The sequence below is a fragment of the Haemaphysalis longicornis genome, unplaced genomic scaffold, assembly GCF_048455015.1.
Source record: "Haemaphysalis longicornis isolate Haplotype H1 unplaced genomic scaffold, Haemaphysalis longicornis Haplotype H1 scaffold_2, whole genome shotgun sequence".
NCBI classification, from domain to species: Eukaryota; Metazoa; Arthropoda; class Arachnida; order Ixodida; family Ixodidae; genus Haemaphysalis; species Haemaphysalis longicornis.
Window position 1 is genome coordinate 53,092,995 of NW_027526295.1, and position 22,317 is coordinate 53,115,311.

Here is a 22,317-nt window from a genome sequence, read left to right on the forward strand (position 1 = left end):
GGCAAAGATGTTTAGTAACCCTAGTAACCCTAGTAACCTTAGTAACCCTAACCGAAAGAGATGAAATGGATATGCAGTCGCCGTGACTATCACGATTACTGAATACTCCGCTTTTCGTGCTGCACAATTATTGAAATATGATGATGCTGGCGTTTAATGGCGCAAGGCCAACGAGGGCAAAGAGCGCCAAAACAGTGGTTAGGTATAAGGGATGTAAAGTTAAACTCTAAAGTTGTTTAACAAAACAAAAGTAAAATGAGTAAACGACAATGAGGATGACTGGTGTAAAAGGCCAGGTTGTGATGGTGCATGGCATGAAAAAGGGTTTTAAAAAAAGACTACGCGTGATAGGAAATGAGGTGTAAAAATTTGATGTCATTAAGAAACTTAAAAGTGCGTTGTGCAGGAATCACGGGATCATCCGCCAGAAAGAGTGCTTGGTGTTATGGAATGTGTTGTCTGTAGAGTTGAGGGAAGTGCTTACGTCTTGTTGTGTGGAGTGCTTTGCATGTAATGAGGATGTGAAGTACGGATAGGCCCTCCCCACACCTGCTACACCGGGGTCTTGGAGATCTAGTGAGCAGATGGGAGTGTGTCGCGTGTGTGTGGCATATCCGTAATCTAGCTAGAGCAACTTCGGTGAATCTGTTGTGTCAGTCACTAGTGTATTGTTCTAAGTGTGGTTTTATTATGAGTAACTTGTTGTCTGTCTGTGTGCTCCAGTCTGCTTCCCATGTTTTGCGAAGGTGTTGTCTTAAGTGTGGCTTGAGGTCAGTGTAGGGTATTGTTGTTATGTCCACTGTGTTTGCAAGTGCAGCAGCGGCGGCCATTTGATCCGCAGTCCCATTTGCAGCGATTCCAGCACGGCCTGGAACCCAGCACAGGATTAGTTGAAAATTATTAGCATATATAGACATTATAGCATTAAAGACAAGATTGGCAATGTGGTGTTTCCTGGGTCTGTGTGAAGACAATGCACGTACACAATTATTGAAATAAACGCCCGTCATCTGGCGAATAGGTAACTTCCGGGAACAAACCATTAATACCGATTATATAAATGCCCAAATGTTTTGTAGTTACCAAGTCTGAGATGGTTTTTAGGAATTTGCCAGGACAGCGTTACTATCAGTACATGAAGAGTCGCAAAATTTGGAGCCCTTCCAGTATTGTGAGAATGGAAAAGGAGCTATTTGTATGGGTAACTATGGAGTTATGTATGCTGACTTACTGTATTGATAGAATAACGACATATGCATAACTTGTTTAGTGCTGTTGTGAAGGCTTCCGGCGAAAGAGTATCGTTTTGCCAATGCATGTCCTGCGTGACAAATGAATGTCTGGTAAAATGCGCCACAGACTACAGGCTCTCTCACTCTCACCCTGATACGAGCGTGCCTAATCTACAACTGCATATAGTATAATAGCCAAATGATTTCTTTGGTACATTGGTGATCCATAAGCTTCACAGCGCAAAAAGAGACCAGGGGCACATAAGAAGAGGGACTACAAACAAGGCACCCTCACGCTCATAGGTTACATTGAGTAATTCATAAACAATAGCCAACAATCACTTCAGTAACAGTAATGGGCGAAGTCTTTTGTAGGTATGTAACTTTCCCGCCATTAGCTGATTTCGCGTGTCTTAACTTCAGCAGCCTAAAATCAAGCTTCAGTTTGAACAGCACTATCGTCGCCAACCTTACCCGTGCCACTGAAGTTCACCTCATGCTTGAATGCAGTAGTTTATAGCGTTTGAAAGGTGTGCAGCGCCTTCACAAATGTTTTCTTGATCCCCAGTGGGGAATGAAACGCCGACTCTTTTCGAGCATCGACCCACGTCGGATACTCACGCTGGCTTTGCGCAACTTCCCAATGCCCCCTATTTCCATCAACCAAGGAGATGCCCAAGGTCAGTTTGATTTCCCGAATTACGGACTAAAACTGCAATGCTTTTCTCTTTCCTGTACACAAGCTCAAACACTGTGAAGTGGTGCTTGATCGCTTAGCTTTACCACCTGCGCTGTGTACTCGGCTGAACCACTACAGCACATGCGTCCGCTAAGGAATACGTGCTTCTGTAACGTTTTAGTCCCTTCATCAAATCTCACTAAAAACTTCCAACGTACCGAAAGCAGGATCCCCATCGAACGCCGTAGTATTCGCGTTATTATTTTGTGCTGCATTTGTATTTAAATACTGCATACAATATTTAACTTTGGGATGACTTCGTGTACCTTATGCAGGAACGCGACCAAGACTAGAAGGGGATGGCCGCCCCGCGTAGGTTGGTACACGCATTCATGTAAATCAGACGCCTCCTCAAGGTAAGTTTTATTATTGGGCCCCCAGCAATATAAATGGTGTCAAGTTAATTAACTATTTCCTACACCCAAGCGAGAACTGACTACAGCAGGTTCGACCTTAGGCTCTACCAAAGTGGCACCCAAATTGAGGGCGTCACAAGGCACCAGCTGCTCAAATCCCCATGGTGCCCTGGTAGAAACTACGGTTTCAACAGCGTCTGCGACTCTAAATAAAAATGGAAATTTCAACTGACGTGGCTTGAAAAGTACCCACGGCTGAGTTATTCCGCTGTGTGTGAGGGCGGGTTTTGCCGTGTTTGTGCAATCTTTTCTCACCCCGAAGTTGGCAAAGCGAAGCACGCGCCCGCTGGCCCGCTCGTGTCCAGACCTTGTACGGTCTGGAAACATGCACTCGAAATATAAGATTCCCACCACAAAGCGGGCTACCATCGAGAAAGCCAATCGGTAGCTGATGACTTCATGCAAGCCTTCTCTAGTAGTGCGCCTACTGTTGGTGACCAGCTCGATAGCGCCAGGAAGTTTCAGGTCAAGGAAAACCGGAAGCGACTGGCACCTATCATCGACACAATAATCGTTTGTGAAAGGCAAGGCCTGTCTCTTCGTGGCCACAATGACAGTGGGCCACTATATCTAAGCACTGTCTCATCAGAGAACGAGGGTAACTTTAGAGCCCTGCTGCGCATGCGGAGTAGTTGCGGCGACACCTGCCTTAAATAACATATCGAGAGTTGCTCCGGCAATGCCTCCTACGTAAGCCCTGCAGTTCAGAAACTTACAGAAACGCCAGCATTACATTTGAATGCAAGCATTTATTTAGAACCATATCATATGCATGCTTATTCACATCATAAGGCAGATGCGTGCAAAAAGGCACATTGATATACCATGGGCTAAAAATATGATAGATCGAAAGGTGCACTTCTGGAAACACTGGTAAGCTCAGATTGCAATACACACTGCACACCGAGGTGTTAAGGAAAAAACCTGGTTTCAAGTACATACCCAAACAAGACAAAGGTAGGAACAAAGAAATTATCAAAGTACAACTATGAATCAGACAATGCATAATGTAGAAACAATGTGCAATCAGAACGAATATTATAATCGCAGTAAGATACGGAATAGAACTCAAAACTTGGAGGATCAGTGAAAAGATTGCGAAACGACCCACCATCATTCATCACACAGGCTTTCTGATGATCGTTGGATGTTTATGGCGCAAGGCCAACTGGGGCAAAGAGCGCCAAAACAATAGTCGATGATAGGGGTGAAACCTTAAACACTAAGTAAAATCAGGAAAAACAAAAGTAAAATCACAACACGACAATGAGCATGGCTGGTGTATAGGGCCAGATTTCATGATGCGTGATAGGAAATGAGGTTTAAAAACTTGACGTCAGACAAATACTCAAACACACGTTTCACGGAAACAATGGCATCATCACCTAGGAAAAACGATGGATGTAGGGGGATATGTTGTCTGTAGAGTTCTCTGAAGTGTTTGTGTCGTGTTGTGTGAAGTGCCTTGCATGTGATTAGTATGTGCACTACGGATAGGGCCTCTCCGCACCTGCCGCACTGGGGTCTAGGAGATCCCGTCAGCAGATACGAGTGCGTCGCATGGGTGTGCCCTATCCGTAGCCTTGCCAAGGCGACTTCTGTGTGTCTGTTGTGTGAGTCAGTTGTGTACCGTCCCAAGTGTGGCTTTATTACGTGTAGTTTGTTGTCTGTCTGTTCGTCCCAGTGTGTTTGCCATGTTCTGCGCAGGTGCTGTTTTATGTGAGGCTTGAGGTCTGTATATGGTACGCTTGTTATGTCGACAGTGTTCCTGAGTGCAGCAGCACCGGCCCTCTCGTCCGCCCACTCGTTCCCAGCGATCCCAGCGTGTCCTGGGACCCAGCAGAGGAGCAGCCGATGCTTCTCCGCATACACCGACATGATAGTGTTGAATACAAGATTAATTATGCGGTTTTGGGGGGGTTTGTGCGATGATAATGCGCGAACAACACTCAAAGAATCTGTGTAGATGATAGAATTGGGAATTTGATTTTCAAGGATATGTCGTACAATCAGTAAAATTCCGTACGCCTCTGCTGAAAAAATTGTTGTGTGCACGCTCATGGTTCTGGCTGCATTGCAATTTGGACCATGAGCAGCGCACGACACCATAGTGGAGGTTTTAGAAGCGTCACTGTAGAATTCAGCACGTGGGTATTTGAACTGCAAAGAAAGAAAGTGCTGAAGTATTGCAGCTCGCGGTACCCGATTTTTGTCAAGCTTTATAAAAGAAAGGTCACAGGACACAGGGCGAACTTGCCAAGGCGGTAAAATGTTTAAAGAGGATGACCTGTACACGTCTAAAAACGAAGCACTCAGATCCGAGGCTCGCTCTCTTACTCTAAGTGAAAAGGGCAGAGGAACGGATGGGCGATTTGCAAAGAGGAGAGATGTTGATGTATCGTTAAAGACAGGATAAAAAGGGTGGTTATTCTGAGATGAAATTTTAAAAGCATAAAGCAAGTCCATGTACGTTCGCTGGTTCTCAAGGCTCCACTTATTACATTCAACATATAGACTCTCGACAGGGCTAGTGCGAAAAGCACCCGACGCAAGCCGTAGCCCCAAGTGTAGTACTGGGTCAAGCATTCGCAATGCTGTTTTACTCGTCGACCCATATACCACACTGCCATAGTCCAAACGAGACCCAACCAAAGCAGTATAGAGCCGTAGTAGGAGTTCTTTGTCAGAACCATACGAATGATGGGAGAGAACCTTCAGGATATTCATTGTTTTGAGACATTTTTGTTTTAGTTGTTTCATATGAGAAATAAAGGAAAGTTTTTCATCAAGAATTATACCGAGGAACTTGTGTTCTTTTTTGACCGGAATCGAGACACCATTCAGTTTGATGTCTGGATCTGGCCTGATCCCACGCCTTTTGGAAAACACAACACAAGTGCTCTTGACTGGGTTCAGCTTAAAACCGTTCTGATCTGCCCAGCCTGCTAGTTTGTTGACACCAAGCTGGACTTGGCGTTCGCAGATTGACATATTGCATGATTTAAAAGATATTTGCACATCATCTACATATATTGTACAGGAAATGGTTCGTGGCAACGCCTTTCGAAGTGAGTTCATCTTGACAATGAACAATGTGCAGCTCAAAACGCCGCCTTGAGGCACGCCGTTTTCCTGCAGGAAAACATTTGAAAGGGCAGTGCCAACTCTCACACGAAAGGTTCGCTCCGCCAGGTAGCTACGAAGTGTATTAAACATATTTCCCGAGACACCGAAGGCTTTTAGGTCGCAAAGTATCCCGTATCGCCAAGCGGTATCGTAGGCTTTCTCGAGACCAAAAAACACCGTAGCACAAAACTGCTTATGGACAAACGCATCCTTGATATACGACTCAAGGGCGACGAGTTGGTCGTTTGTGGATCGCCCCACCCTGAAGCCGGCCTGGCAGCTCTCGAGAAGACCATTGAACTCTAAGAAGTACACAAGTCTCCTGTTGATCATCTTCTCGAGAAGCTTGCCCAGGCAGCTTGTGAGGGCGATGGGTCGATAACTGGCGGGAGAAGAAGGGTCCTTACCCTCCTTCAAGAACGCCACTACAATAGCCTCCCTCCAAGATTTTGGGATGTGCCCCGAAAGCCATATGGTGTTGTATAGGTGTAGGAGTGTTTCAAGAGTGTCCGGGTGTAGGTGTTGTATCATGGTGTATGTAATCTTATCTGCGCCGGGAGCTGAAGGTTTACACGTGCTCAGTGCAGCCCTCAACTCATAGAGTGTAAATTCAGAATTGTAACCAGATTTTGACCTGTTATTGTCATGTAGGGACTTCTTTTCACAAGTATTTTTATGTTTCAGGAAAGTGTTTGTGTAGTGTGCAGAGCTGGAAACGTGTTGAAAGTGTTGTGCAAGAGTGTTAGCCTGGTCTTCGAGTGTGTCCCCTGTTGTACTGACCAGGGGCAGGCTATGTGTATGTTGTCCTTTAAGTTTGCGTATTCTTGTCCATACCTTGTGTGCATCTGTGTATGAGTTAATGGATGTAAGGAAGGTGCGCCAACTCTCTCGTTTTGCCTCACGGCGCACACGTTTTCCGAACGCCTTGGCCCGTTTGAACAAAATGAGGTTACCTGACGTGGGGTACCGACGAAGGATACCCCACGCCTTGTTCTGGGCCTCTCGCGCCCGCCTACAGTCCTCATTCCACCACGGCCTCCGCTGGTTGCGCGGGGCTCCAGAGGCGTGGGGAATGGACTTTTCGGCGGCGTCGAGGATGTGCGCCGTGAGGAGTTGGGTAGCTTCTTCAACGTGTAGGTGTCCTATGGATGTGTGGTGTAGTTTGGATGTCTCTGTAAATGTATTCCAGTTAGCTCGTGCTTCATTGAACCTATTATGGGAAGATGGACTGCTTGGGCCTTTGCCTATGTATGTGAGTGAGGTGGGGAAGTGGTCACTGCCATATGGGTCAGTTCCCACTCCCCACTCGACAAGAGGAAAGAGAACTGCGGAGCCAATAGCCAAGTCAAGACATGAGTATTTGTTGTGACCTATGTTATGGTATGTAGGCTGTTTATTGTTGAAAAGGCATGCTCCAGAAGATGTAAGGAATTTTTCTATCAGGCGACCTCGGGCATCCGTTCTGGAAGAGCCCCAAAGAGAGTTGTGAGCATTAAGGTCGCCTGTAAGGATGTATGGTTCGGGCAGCTGGTCAACCAGCGACTCGAAGTCGGAGCTCGTAAGTGAAACATCAGGAGGAATGTATATGGAGCACACCGTTATCAACCTATTAAATATTATTAAGCGTATTGCTACAGCCTCAAGGATAGTGTTCAAGGTGACAGGGTGGCATGCTAAGGATTTCCGGACGATTATGGCCACACCGCCAGAAGAGTGTGTGCAGCCATCCCTGTCTTTCCTGTATACCAGGTAACTATTCAAGAAATTTGTGTTCTTGGAATTCAGGTGTGTTTCCTGAACACACATTACACTTGGCTGATTAGCATGCAGAATCTCATAGACGTCGTCAAGATTATTTAGAAGGCCTCTGCAGTTCTATTGTACTATGTTCTCTCTTCCCATTATGAAGTGTTCGGAGCTACTGGACTGTGTTGTTTATGTGTCGTCTTTCGGGGCTGTGACTCTCGTCTTTTTTGGCTTGTCGGGAGGCTTTGGCGTCGGGACGCGTTCCTTGCGGTGCACCGCAGACAAGAACGGACCGACGTCCATTTTATCCTCGGATGTCCTCGGAGCGCCTGAGGGATCAGGCTCCTTGGACCGCGAACCCTTTGGGGCGCGCTTTTCCTTGCCCGCAACCACCGAGGGGTTCAGGAACGCCTCGGATGGCACACGCGGTGCGGTGGGGGTGGGAGCTGCCGCTGGCTCCCCCAAGTCCATCTCCTCTGCGCCCTCGCCTGTGGCTTGGGACGCTGGAGTGGAAGTGGAGGATGCAGCATCGCTTCCACCAGACGTGGTTGACCCCACAGCCGCTGCTGGCTCAGCGAGCGGTGCGGAGGCGGGTTGGGCTGCCCGAGGCAACCCAGGGGGGGTGGGGGCGGGACCAAGTCCGACTCGCGGTACTGGGTCCCCGCAGAAACCACACGCCGCTCCGCCCCCCGGCGAGCTGCGTCGGCGTACCTCCCCAGAGGGAAAGAGGCGAACCTCTTCCGCGCCTCTGGGAAGGTGATGTTTTCAGTTACCTTGATGTTAATGATTTTCTTTCTAATTGGAACTTTTCACATTTTCTGGAGTAAGCCGCATGTGGGCCCTGGCAGTTTACGCAAAGAAGTTGTTGAACGTTACAGTTGTCAGACGGGTGGTCGTGCTGGGCGCATTTTGCGCACGTAAGTCGGCCGCGACAGGAGTTTGTGCCGTGCCCGAACCGTTGGCACTTGAAACAGCGCCGCGGGTTCGGGATGTACGGCCGGACTGAACATCGGATGTAACCTGCGTTGATGAATTCTGGAAGGATGGACTTGTCAAAGGTTAGGATGAGGTGCTTTGTCGGTATTTGTTTATCGTCTCTGCGGATGGTTATGCGCCTGACCGCTGTTACGAAGGCCCTCCAGCAGGTCAGCTTCAGATTCATTTAGCAGGTCATACTCGGAAATCACGCCCTGAGAGCTGTTTAAGCTGCGGTGGGGCGTGACTCGGATTGGCAGATCGGCGATGCTGGTTTGAGCAAGAAGTTTATTGGCCTGATCCTGGCTACTGACCTCGACAAGAATTTCACCGGTTCGTTGTTTTTTGGCCTTATACGACCCTCCAACAATACCGTCAAGAAACTTTGAAATGAGAAATACAGACTGTGAAGCAAGAGGTTTTGATTGGTCTACAGATTCCATCACGATGAAGCGAGGATAGTTGTTCGGTTTCGGAGGACTCAAGTTAGGAAGTGGTGGAAAAGAAACTTCGGTGCGGCCCCTTTTCGGGGGCCGATCACGTTTGGGGGGGGGGTTTGAAAATGCCATATAGCATAGTATAAAAGCAGGGAGACTGGGGTACTTTCTTCTTTGACCTTACCCTGGTAGCCAAAGAGGTCCCGGAGCTCCCTGCCTGGTAGACAGACAGGGAGCCCATCCGCCGGAGCTGGACCTGGGCTCCGACGGCCACCGTTCGTGGTTTCTAACCCTCCACCTATAAACCCATCGCCACGGTTGGATCCAGCTTATGTTTGGGGGCTCGGGGTCCGCGGTATCGCCAGTACCGTCACCAGGATTGCTCAAGGTGCCCCGTGCGGGGATCACACAGGCTTTCTACTTTTAAAGGAGATGCAATACAAAGATCCCCAGCAATATTATTTAGAAGATCCACATGAGATGTTAACTATTTTGTGGCCCTCTACTACAGTAGCCAAGCCGAAATGTTGCTTCAGAACAAGTGACTCCAACTGAAACATAAAAAAATTTGTTAACGGCTATATTTCACTTCACAACTACTTCCATTCAAGCAACTGTTACATCACGCTCTTGTTTATTCCAACAAGTACTTACTGCCTATTAAGGTTTACGTTGCTTAGTTTATTCCCCACCTTACATGAAAATAACTAACAAAATTGTGAGCCAGTCAACTGTGAAAATGGATGACCAGTGAAGCTGAAAAGGAACAATGGTTTCAGCTCCAATTATAGTTGGATAAACAATGAACAGAGTGATGAACATTTTTCTGTTGATAGTAATAACTTTGTTTTCCCATTTCTATGGGCAGGATACTTCCAGGGCATGAATCATGAACATAAACATGAAACATGAATATCAGACCCAGCGTTGGAAAAAAGCACACAAATTAGGACTTCGCGTTTTTTCCTTTTTATAATTAAGTATCTTTAGAAATAGTACTCAACGCATCAGAAGATGCTACAGCAGACTCCTGTTTTCAAAGAACCACTGCATTTGAGTTATTGCTGCATACCGCGGACAACACACTGCAGGTGATTCCTGTGTAGACGTCTTTCACCCCAAAAATGACACCTACTGACAGCAAGGCCACTTATTCGGCCTAGTGGAACGACGAGAAGAACGACACCAACAGCGGCTATTTCATTGCACAGATTCTGAGTCTAGCCGGTAAGTTGCATTTGTTTTATCAGTTCAATTAGTTTTCCTTGGCACTTCATGCATTGCAAAGCGGACTGGCGTCACTGTTTCTGGACTTCGTGATCTTGCCCGGAAATATGGACGCTGCTAGACCAAGCCTCTTTGTTACGCCAAACGAGGGTTTTTCCCGCAAAAATAGCTGTAAGTCGGAAATCACACCGCGTGCATAAATCCAGTTGCACGCATTTTCAGCAGAGGATTATAGGGAGCTTGGGTACAGAAGCACGCTTCAGGTCGCCCTTGCACATAGATCGCATCAACTGCCCTTAATTTTCTCCATTTGCTTTCCCAGTTCCATCAATCAGTGATCGTTCGCGTTATTTTCATTCTATTCAGGGACCGAATTCTGTAAAATATGGCGGCCGCCTCGTTGAAATTCTGCAGTGCTGATGTGAAAATTTTCCTTTGTTGGTTAGACCTGCGAGCAAGCTGCAAGAACCAAATTGAAAACGTGGGCCGCGACTCGTTTTTCTCCCCAAGCGAAGCTCCGCTCTGCGATTTGTTTTGGCTGTCGTCTTCTCTCAAGACTCCCCAACACCCGCCGCGGTGGCTCAGTGGCTAAGGCGTTGCGCTGCTGAGCACGAGGTCGCGGGTTCGATTCCCGGCCGCGGCGGCCGCTTTTCTGATGGAGGCGAAAAGCAAAAACGCCCGTGTGTACGAGATTTCGGCGCACGATAAAGATCCCCAGGTGGTCAAAATTAATCCGGAGCCCTCCACTACGGCGCGCCTCATCGCCTGCGTTGCGTCGGCGCGTTAAACCCCCACAATCAATCAATCAAGACTCCCCAACACAGAAAACACGTTTCTCACGCTAGCACTACGTGATTTCAATGTGGTGGCCACCGTTTTACAGAATTCGGCCTCAGGTCATGTGTATAACAGGACTAAGCGGCATTTGAAACCAGAATGCGGCATGCCTACATATTATGTAAATCAGTAATTTCTTAGCCGATCTTTTGCAAGATGCGTGGAAATCTCACTTCTGCCGTTTTAAATGAGCAATTGCAGCAACTTTCTCAGTTTTGTTGATGTCTCTTTTTAAAGCATCTCTTAAAACCGTATTGCAGAGACAGTTGAGGAAATGGACCATAGGACGCTGAAAAATCGAGTCGTCATCCCACCCATTCATCGGATGGAGGTTTTGGACAAAGAAGAAACTGCCCTCAACAACCACAAAAGAATCTTGAACCAGGTTTGCTGTTTTCATTTTCATGTGTCTATTTTGTTCTTGCTGTCTTGTATGTTGCTGGACAATGTGAGGCTGCGCAATTGCTTTATCCCCTTGTTGCAACTACTGTTGGCCATAGGAATCAAAGAAAAGAGGAAGAACCAGGCCGTTGCAAAGAAGTTGCAATGCCAGGCCATAATAAAGCAGCACATGAGTCACGCCGTTGCCACGCTCCAGCAATCAAAGACTGCACAGGTAACTTTACCATTATCTTTGTAATAGAAGTAAACCTAACCGGCACTGTAAACTTCCTAGGCTTAGCACTAGTGGTGGCAGATGAGAAGGCGGCAAGCGGGACCGCAGCAGAGCCATGCCATACCGGAGCCACGCCAACTTGGGCAAGAAGGTGCTGTGATGCCTGGTTGGGCATTATACTCAAGTTTGTGAAACTCTGACCAGTGAAATTATGCCTGGGGCATTTGAGGCCCATGGCGTTCATGTGTTCCTCACTTGCACATTTCCCCTAGTCGTAAGAGTCGCACGATTTGCATTTGCAGATGAAACGGCAGAGGACCTTGATTGTGGAGTCTGACTCCGATGCAGATAACAGCATGGTGTCAGCCAGTGAACTCAGACAAGCGGAACAAGAGGCCCAGTTTTGCTGCAAACAATTCCGCCACGAGCAACAACTCAGCGCAACGCTGCAGGGGGATATAGAGTTCCTGGAAAAGAAGCTAGAGCAGAAGCTCATGACAAGTACATCGTTTAAGACATTTCCTTTTAATAGAATGCCTGTATGCAAACTAATAATTGCATATTTTTCCAGTCCACAAGACGTTGCAGGACATGAGCCAGACTGGTAAGCATACAAGCATACTTAGACAAGCATATGCAAATAGTGTGTGCATGTATACCGGAGCTATAGCACAGAACCAGTATTGTTTTTTACACAATAGGTGACCAGCCTGGCTCTTAGTGCTGCTGTCGCAAATTCTTTTCTAGTTACTTTTCATTCGATATGAGATGGTTAAATCTGGTGCGTTTTGATTCCCAATTGTGCCACACCACTGAGTACATTTTTTCTGTGTGCAGTTCAGAACGCCCGCAACGATACAGTCTGCTGCGAGCCAGCCCACTGCAGGCCAGCCCACCACCACCCATCCCACCACCAGCCGCGGTCTTGGAAGGTGCATTACAGTAGTTTTCACTTTTGCAAAGCATTAGGTGTTTGGCATTGCCCTAAAGTCTGCCTTGGATGTTCTGTTTTACATCCTTGATGCAGCTTTATTGCCACCTCCAGTTCCTAACCCCCACGCTGCCACACCCAAGAAGAGTTTGGGGACTTTTCTGAGACAAGTGATAGACGTGTAAGTAGTTTTGAGTAATATTTGATACCTTCACTAGTTCTACCTGGGGAATTTCCTCATTAGTTGATATGCATTATATATGTGTCATTTTATGTAGTGTGATTTTTTTTTCAGTTCCACCTGTGTGGTGGCATTCTAATTCAAAAGGAAATAAAAAGGCACGATTATGGTGTGCGACACAGCCCAGGTCATTTGGGGCCTTGACGTCCTTGCGCAGCGAAGTGTTGGTGGCAAGCTCACTCCCAAAAGGCGTAGGAGCGACAGTGTGGTGTTCAGGCAGCTCACACCAGCCAACGTCGACATCGTCTACGGTCAGGACCTTACTCTCAAACCAGTGCCTAGTGATCTTGTTCCTAATGAAAATGTTTTTGCTACTTTATATTTTTCAGGCTGCTTTAAACACTGGGCAACACTGCACAGCGTAGACGTGGCTGTACAGAAAAAACTCTGTGCCACGAATACTCACGAGCAAAATTCAGGATGTAAAGAAAAAGCTACAGCTTTATTCGGCCACCGCAAGCGCTGCAACCCCAACTGCTGCAACCCAAACCGCAAGCCCCGAACCCTCAAGCGCCTTTGCACCAAGTACCACCGCAAATACACAAATGGGTCAGAACGACGAGGTCAAATAAAGGATCGAACAAGTCACTGACCTTTGTGTTTTATTGCAGCTAGGCTTTAAGAAGCTGTGCTGTGATGTTTTATTTAGCTACAAAGATATAATGGTAGGCTGGAAAGCCAACAATGTCTAGCTAAAACTTGCAAAATATGAGCTGAGGAAAAATGAATTTCTTACTTAAAATATTCCAATTCCAGCTTTAAATTTACGTAATGAGGGGAATTCTGGATAGGAATTCAGGTAATTCTAGCTGGAAGTTAGGCCGGGAATTTGGGGTGCTCCGGCTAGCTTTTACACTGGTTATCATGCTTGTTCTAATCACAAAACGTCTATTTCTAGCTAGAAACAAAGCAAGAAATTTCACCAATTCCACCTTCACTTTTCTAGTTGGGAACTTTTCAAGCTAGAACAATTCTGCCTATTTCCTAGCTAGAAATATTTCTTGCTAGAAGAAATATCTGGTTCAATAACCCAGCTAGAAAAAAAATATTTTCACCTGGGTACGTCATAAACATAGTGATGTCCGGATGATCCATTATTTGGCAAGAATATATCGCCCAATTCTTTTACACATAATGGCTTAATGCAGCGAAAAAATGTGCATTTGCAAGCCCCAAATCAGAGAACACAGGACAGCGAGTTGACCTGATTTGAGACGAAAGGCGATTGCTGTATTCTTGCCGTAAACTTTTTTGGTGGTGAGAAAGATAATTTCTGCACAACTTTATTCAGCAAAAAAAGGAAGCAATGCAAGCATAGTTGACGTTATGCTGCTAGCTAAATCACGGTTTTCCTAGAGGTTGGGTGCATCCACCACTCTGATGTGCTAACAGCCAGCATTTCGACATTTTATGTTTTAATGATAATGCTTTTCTACGTTAAGGGCATCAATGTGTTGCGACAAGGACGGATAAAAAAATAATCTGCATGCCCAAATAAGCCGGTGCTTGTAGTTGCTCGATCCAGTGCAGCCAATGTGGGCAAAAGTAGTGTTGCCAAAAGGGTTGTGCTTATTTCACCATGAAGAGTGAGCTCAGCTGACTATCGTTAGAAAAAAAATGCTTTGTCTTTCTCACTTGCATTCAACCGTGACTGCATTTAATCGTGCTCATAGGTAGATTGCTTGTGATAACCCACACATTTAAAAACCCTCATATTTGTAACAGTTTATGGCTTTTTAAGCAGTGTGTGTGTCGGTGCGTGCGTGTGTGTCTGCGCTGGCAACCTAGGTACGACACTAGCGACACCAAAAGTATACATACGGCAAGCACAAATAATCTTCCTCTTTTGTCCTGAACACTTGCGTGCTGCTGCCAAATGATATTGGTGTCAGAAGCCAGATGGAGGTGCCGTGGCGACAGTGGGGTCGGAGAGACTGAAAGCCCAGGAGCCGCTTCACTTCTTTGGAAATGTCGCAGACAACTGGAAGCTCTTTAGTCAATGCCTGAATCTTCCTCATGGTGATGAAACACACGAAAGAAAGAAGTGATGGACAGAAGACAGAAACGCTGCTGCACGTGGCGGGAGAAGCTGTGGAAGTGTACACTGTTTGGACTGGAGGGTCAGCCCACGTTCAAAACTGTGCTAAGCAAATTCCACTACTGTTCGCCTAAGAAAATTGAGCCCTACGAGCGCTTCGCCTTTTTACTTAAATCGGTTGCTGAAAGCTCAGACATGTGAATTCAGAAACCTAGCTGACTCCTTGATACGGGACCAAATCTTGTATGCAACTGCAAATAAGAAGCGCCAATAAAAACTGCAGCGTGAACAAGATTTAACCCTTGAAAGGGTAGCTAACAAGTGCAAGGCCGACGACTTAGTGACCAAGCAAAGCAAGCTGTGGAGCGAACAGGAGCAAGCACCTAACTACGTCAACCAGGGCTCTCCAAAACAGAGGACGGAATCAACACGAGCTCTGACCATACAATGTTGTCTGGTCAGAGCTCGTGTTGATTCCGTCCTCCGTTTTGGAGAGCCCTGGTTGACGTAGTGAGGTGCTTGGGACCGACTTGCCTGGCAACAGGTAAAGAATGCCGCAAATGCAAGAAAAGAGGTTACTTTACAGCCTGCTGCACACGGTAAACTCAATGAGGTTCACGAGAAGCAACGACTGAAGACGATTTCGGCGCAAGGCAGTGCCCAGGCCTGAGTGGCGCACACACTTTACAGCGTGCTGCACACGGTAAACTGTCAACGAGGTTCATGAGGAGCACACGACTGAGGACAAATTTGGTGCAAGGCAGAGCCCAGGCCTGAGTGGCTCACACCAGCGAACATGGGAGGTGTTGACATAGAGTTGAAGATTGATAAAGGGGCACAGGTCAACCTGTTGCCAATTTTGCGCTGAAAGCAAGTAGGACGAAAGGAGCCGCATCAAAAGAGCCCGAACATCCTGCAGACCTAAAAAGAAGGCGTAATCCCGCACGTGTCTAAAGCGCAGTTGTTGATGGCCTGCAATGGATGAGAGCAGATTGTTGAGTCCTCAACAGTCATGAAGGCCCACACTCCTGCCCTTGGTCTTCGTGCCAGTGAACTCTTCAAATTTTCAACTGCTTTTCTGCTGTCACCTGCGTTAATAGAGTTTGAATATCTGGAGGTATTCCATAGTCTGGCGTGAGTAAAACACTGACCACATCATCCTCAATGATGGTGCTTCCCGTACTGTACAAGCAGCTCGCTGGGTACCCCAGGCACTGCTACAGCCTCTAGAGCAAGAGCTGGGGCAAGGCCAACATATCCGAGAAGGTGCGGGAGCCGCGCAGTCACTCGGACATTGCATAGAAGATGGGCAACTTGGGATTTTTCTAGACCCCAGAGCCATAAATTAGTGGGTGTAGCGAACACCTCAGCTGCCTAAACTGGGGGTTATCGAGGTTGAGCTGGCTGCTGCAGAATGGTTCTCAACTCTGAACATCACCTCAGGTTTCCATCAGATCCCACTAGATTCCTGAACAGCAAGGAAATGTATGTTCGCCACTCCCTTTCTTAGTGATGTTTCCTAGTGATGTTATCAGCAACGAAGACATCTGTCCTGGCCCCACACTGGTTCAAGGCATATATGACTTTCCTCTACCAGCTATTATGACGGATGTGCAGAGGAGATTAGTGTTCATCAACTATTTTGGAAAATACCACCGTAGCCAGTCTGTGGTACCACCCTGATGTGTGATATCATCAGGCACGACGTAATCTTCAAATGGACATCTATGCATTAGGCTGAGTGGGAGGCACTAAAAGTTCATTTGCGCTACGCTACGTCCTGTTCTGGCGCTGTATAACTCGAAAAAGCCTGTAAAGATGTCGTGCCGCCTCTCAGTACGATCTTCAGGCTGAACTTGTACAAAGCAACCAGAAGGATGGTGGCCAATTGCTTGTGCATCCACGGTTCTTTCCGATGCTGAAAAGTGATACTTGCAAATTGAGGAGGCCTTGGCGGTCACATTCGGTCGGGGAAAAATTAACTGATTTGTGTATGGTCGACACGTTCAAGCAGAGACAGACCATTAACCTCTCACTGCAATCGTGCAGAAAAATTTGGGGAGGTGCCATCCCGTTTATAACGCTTTTTTATCAGGTAAATAAGGTATGACTTTAAACCGCATTATGTTCCTGAAAATCAGCTGGTGGTACCAGACGTACTCTCCAGGGCCCTATTTACAAGCAAGGCTGGCAACCCTGTGCTGATGGAAGTGGAGATGCATGAGATCTAGATGCAACACTCCTTGATTAGTGACACGACAAGAAAAGAGTTGTTGCTTTGCCTCCAAATAACCAACCACTGACTGGGCCGTACAAGCTTTTTGCTCGTGAGTGAGCAAAGGTAGCTCATGTACTATCCAAGGCACCGAGGTGGTTGCTCCTAATACCATACGCAGAAAAATACTTGTCAGAATTCATGATGATCATCTCGGCATTAACAAAGTTAAAGCCAGAACCGCAAGACTGGTCTTGTGGCTTGGTCTCAAAAGCGACATTGCAACCATGGTTCACAGATTTATTATTTAACAATTGGCCTACCAGAAATGGAAAAAGGCCCTGCTCTTCTGAAAACTACCCTGCCTGCCCTGGGCAAGGGTAGAGGTGGATCTCCTCGAGTATGGTGCAATTCCTGCATGATAGTATACGATGCGTTCTCCAACTTTGTTGAAGTGCAGCGACTTAAGCCCGTTCTACATGGAGCGATTTCGCCTGCGAATTCGGCGAATTTGCCGCTCGTGTGGCAAAACCACCTTTTTTCGTTGCTATGGCAAAGTGCCAAACATTTGCGCGGCGTAGAGGGGCCGGACCTGCGGCCAATAGGAGCACAGCTCGGTGAACATCGGCACCACCTGCACGCTTAGAAACCAGGTAGCGTTGCTTGTATGAGCACGACAAAAGCGCGGGCGCACCAAAACAAATGCACGCGCGTTCACGACACGATATCCTGCGTCGTGTTCAATGAGTGTTTAATCGCTGAAGTAGAAAGGAAGCCCCATCTATGGAACACGCGGTTGGAAGATTCCCGCAATGCTGCGCTGCGAGACAGCCTGTGGGTGGAAGTGGCCGCCAACTTGCAAGGTTTGGAGCCAGGCGGTAAGTGCGCTTGCATGCACGTCTCCAGCACTAACTATTGCATTGCCCAAAGGGTTCAGTTTAAACTTTGGAAAGGTCACGCCCTGAATAAAGTAAAAGGCGGAATTTACGAGAATTTACATGTGTCAAGAAAGCGGTCGCCGTCACGTCAGCTTTTGACGGCAACGTTTTATGGGCGTCGGTTTCCTCGCTATGTCCCGTAAGAAAGCGATGACATTCACTGCAATCGGTTTCTGTGCTATACGCAATATACATAGCAGAGAAATTGCCCGCTGTTTGTGTACTTTCAAGCTTAACTAGAAGTACTAGAAAACAAGCGCGAAGCATACGAAGCATCAGTCTGGTGCGCCCTCGGCAGCAACATGTTTTCGTGGTTAACGGCGCATTGCCCTTTTTTGGACATCAGAACCATTCGCTATTTGTAATTTTAACACAATTTTTTGCGGTAACGTTGCGCCGTCGCATGTTTGCGTTCACTGCTAAATAAGTTGCAGCTTCTCCTGTTCTCAATCACCTGTTTTTTTTTATTTTACTACAGTGACACCAAACAAGGTATTCCAACGTTGGCGCAATTTTCGCGACACCTAAAGAAAAAAGCGACGCGAGAAGAAAGCAGCAGGCAAGAGCTGGTCTAAAAGCGACCCCCAAAAAGAAGAAAAAAGAATGGCCATATTTTACTTTGACGGAATTTCTGAAGGATACCATGGAAGAATGCTTGTGCGTATATTTTTCAGATTATAATGTGGGATGCAAATTGTAAGGGTGCAAAGGGGTGCAGATTGTGCAAAGAAGGGGTGCAAATTGTGAAACACGTTCTCAAAGAGACGTTACAGTATAACAAAGAGTTTTGGCTTGGCTTGATGAGTTACAGGTCGGCACCACTGGAGGACGGCCGGTTGCTTGGCGAGCTGCTCAAGGGTCGGCACATTAGGTCCCGACTTTCTGACATTGCACCCAATGTCGCTCCCCAACCAATCAAATGCGAGCAGAACGGCTATTGCAGAAGGCATCTGCATCCACTGCAAACTGGAGACGTGTTGCGGCTAAGGGAGGATGGACGTTGGGGCAGGAGGGGCCGTGTGACAGGAAAGTGGTTACACAGTCATGGCTGGTCATTACAGAAGATGGACAGGCGTTATGATGCAACAGGATGCTCCTATCCAAAGTACCTTTGTGGAAGGTGGCCCTGCAGAGTGCTGATGATGATGCTTGTTAATGGCACAAGACCAGCTACGGGAGAGGCTGGGCCAGGGGCGTCTGAAGCACAAGTTCTTGATAACATGTAGTACTGGCCCACCATGTCTGAATCCCAATCTTTTTCAGCACCAACACAAGAGAGAGAGAGAAAACATTTATTGCAAGGTCACCGACCTTGGTCCAGGTCAGCTAAACGCTGGAGGCTGAGGTGTTACCGTCTTCATAGTAGTCCAGAATGTGCTCGGAAATCTTCTGAACATGAAAGTAGAGATCCTTATGGATGGCCCTTATGTCTCTTCCGGGTGGGGGAGCCAGCCACGTCTCCAATGAGGTGATGGGGGACAGGGAGAGGGGAAGGTTCGAGGGTATCAGTGCCCATAGGATTGAGAAATAGAGGGGTGAGCGTTGCAAGAAGGGCAGGTAAGGTGACCGACGCACTTGCGTATGCGATGTGGCGAGATGGAGGGGAGTGGGAAAATATTTTGGGCACGAGTGAGATGCAAGTCGGGAGAAGGGTAGGCTTGGCGGGCGAGGCGATAGGGGAGTAGAGTGAATTTACGGGTCGAATTGACGGAGGATGGTACGAGATTGGCCAGAGCATAGACAGACCCGGGGATAGATCTCGGGAAAGCACGTTAACTCTTGCGTTGCCGTCCATGCTGGCGTGGCCAAGTACCCATACCAGGACAGAAGTGAAATAGATAGCTTTTGAGAGTGTCAGTCATTACGTTAGAAGAGAAGGGGCTGGCAATACACGTTCGCCATAATCATGGCAACACTTTTGCTATCGCAATCACACTGCTCACATCACTCACTAGCTATGGCTTTGCCCATGATATAGGGCTGTGCGTTCGTCATGCGCATGCACTAGGAATTAGTATAATAGTCTGTCTTAGAAGTGCAGCGGCTCAGTCACTGCGATCGGTTGCCGATGGGTCATCCACACACCAGACGAGGAGGCCACTCACCTCAAGGCGTGCCACGCTAGGGATCGAGAACGGAAACGAGTACAGAGAGCCAATACAGACCACGCGGCCATAGATTGGATTGGAGTAAACTTTATTTGTGCCTACAGATCGGCGTTTTTGTGCGCCGTGACGCGGGCCCGGCGTCGTCCTAGGGGTTAGCCGTTACTCGGCCCGAGCCAGAATGCTGCCCAGAGACATTGGTGGGCCAAGTAAAGGTTAGTGCGAAGAAGAAGCAAATCTGCTGCTATCGTGGACTAAAACCGCTGTAATGGTCGTGAAGATTGCGGACAGCTTCGCTACCTCCAAATCTTACTTGTTAGTGTGAGCTCCCTTAAATTTTTTCTTTTACATGCTTATAAGTAGATATTTAAAATGTAATTCTTTAAAATACTACAAAAAATTTTCTGTCTTTTGCGGAAATCGCTCAGGTAATTGTTCAGAACCAGCTAGACGTGGCTGCAGAATTTTTGGTGCCTGAGCATGAGCCCACAGGTTAGTTTGGTACTTCACTTTATTTTGGAGACATTTTATTCATTGAAGCCTTTCTACCTTGCTTATATTACCTTTGCTTAATTTGGAGTTTGCAGTTCGACACCGAACTGATTGCAAAAACACAAGGTAATGAATGACATAATGTTTCTGTGCTTCTCAGTCCTAGACTGTAAGAGATAAAAATTCTTAAGTCAGGCAACTCAGCTTGTAGATTAGGTTTGATAATCAAGCACAACATGATACAGGCCAAGATAAAGGACAACACTCTGGACAAGGGCCAACACAGTACCAATTTAGTCAGAAAACAATGTTGCCTGCAAAACATTACCGAAGTGTTGCTTAGGGCTACTAAACAGCCAAATAATTTCTGCTGATATCTTGCACAGGGAAAAGAAAAAGTGGTCACACAGCTCAAATCAGCACGAAAACATGTGCCTCTAAGGCAAGCTGCAACCCTAATAAAATTCTTTGCTCGGTAATGGGTCGATTTTGGGGCGTGAACACCGAGGAGTGAAAGAGTGGTGGGGTGTGCTTTCCCGGAACTGCACAGAAATTTGAAATTAGGAGTCGATTTGGTGGGGGCCCTTACATGGGTGGCACGTTTGTTGGGAATTTTAGGGTAGTCCATGCCAAGGCCAAGTACCAGGCCTCGCCCTGCAGTGCTTCGCTTGCGCCTGCATTTGGTCCTTCAAGAGTAGATGTGTTATCTTCTGACTCAAATTCAGGCTGAGGTAACGAAATTGAATTGCTTAGCATTAAAGGTGAGAACTGTGCGAGCAAAGCGTAGTAGGCCCATGTCTTGGTGCTAATGCAATGGTTTTTTTTGCAATGTTTTGTTTTCATTCGGTGGGCCATATATCAATGAGTGTACGTGGCTAGTTAGAAGGTTAGTGCAAACAATACATCCACAAATTGTCACATGGGCTCAAGTGGCAATGAGATAGGACGTGCAGGTTGTTTTCCCCTTAAAACAAGTTACGTAGAATCTGCCGGAAAGTGAATATGTAGGACGTGCCTCGTTGCAGAGCTTGCAGTCTTAAAGCAGCCTTAGAACGGTTTTCTTTCACTCACTTGTTAGGCACTGTTTTTGTTTTTCGTGCCATGCAGAAAGACACAAAAAAGGAATGCTCAAGATCTGTGCAGAAATAAGGGAGTGATTCAACTGCTACCAAACAATGCAGTTAGCCATACACGGTTTTCTCTCGGGGACGACATCGCGATCCCGCTGGAAGTAGTAACTTTTCCGCCTTTTACGAACCCAGGCAGGTGGACGGACATCGTTTGGAAATTGAGCAAAGATCTATGTTAGGCTTACACGCTGCGAAGCATCAAAGAACGAGTTGACCTCATCGCGGCCCAGCTCCTACAGAAAAAGAGGCGGGCCTGCAAAAGTAAGTAGTTGTTGTATTATAGGCCATTCTGTTTGTTGCAAATGTTGCTTGATCACATCTGCTGCTCTAGCTGAGCTGAGCAACCGCTGAGCAACGAGCTGAGCAACCGCTCTCTACAAAGTTCACTTCTGAAACCAGGTCCTGTTCTGAGGAAAAGTACGGTGGGCGGGACCGGGTAATTCAGCAATAAAGTAATCCCGACACAGGACCAAGCAGCCCGCAAAAAGACTGAGGAAGCCGCTGCAGTCACTACAGCTGCTACAAATCCAGCCTGACGATCTGCCACCGCGGCCAAATAGTTGCGGCACGGCGACGCTCCGGCTGGCGGGTTTATCCCAGTCCGCGCAGAGAGAGGACGCCATAGCTTACCACGATGCGGAAAGAATGTTCTACGGCTACAAGTTGGTTGAAACAGGTGAGGTATCCAGTAAGGTGTGAATATGTTGTCTATGCTGAGGGCTGCCACCTTGAGCGAAAATCAATGAACACTCACTGTGATAAGCCTCCTTAATTGTTGTCAGGGCTCCTCGGGGAAGCTCCAATTAAGAAGGTTGCACAACATGCCTCACTTCCAGAACTTTGTTGTGCAAAAAGCGTAGACTCTTGCAGCAACCG

At 47.2% G+C, this 22,317-nt stretch overlaps 1 pseudogene; it reads right to left on the reverse strand.

Moving 5' to 3' along the window:
* Positions 1–22,317, reverse strand: part of LOC144167969 (uncharacterized) — an 80,589-nt pseudogene that overhangs the window by 37,747 nt on the left and 20,525 nt on the right.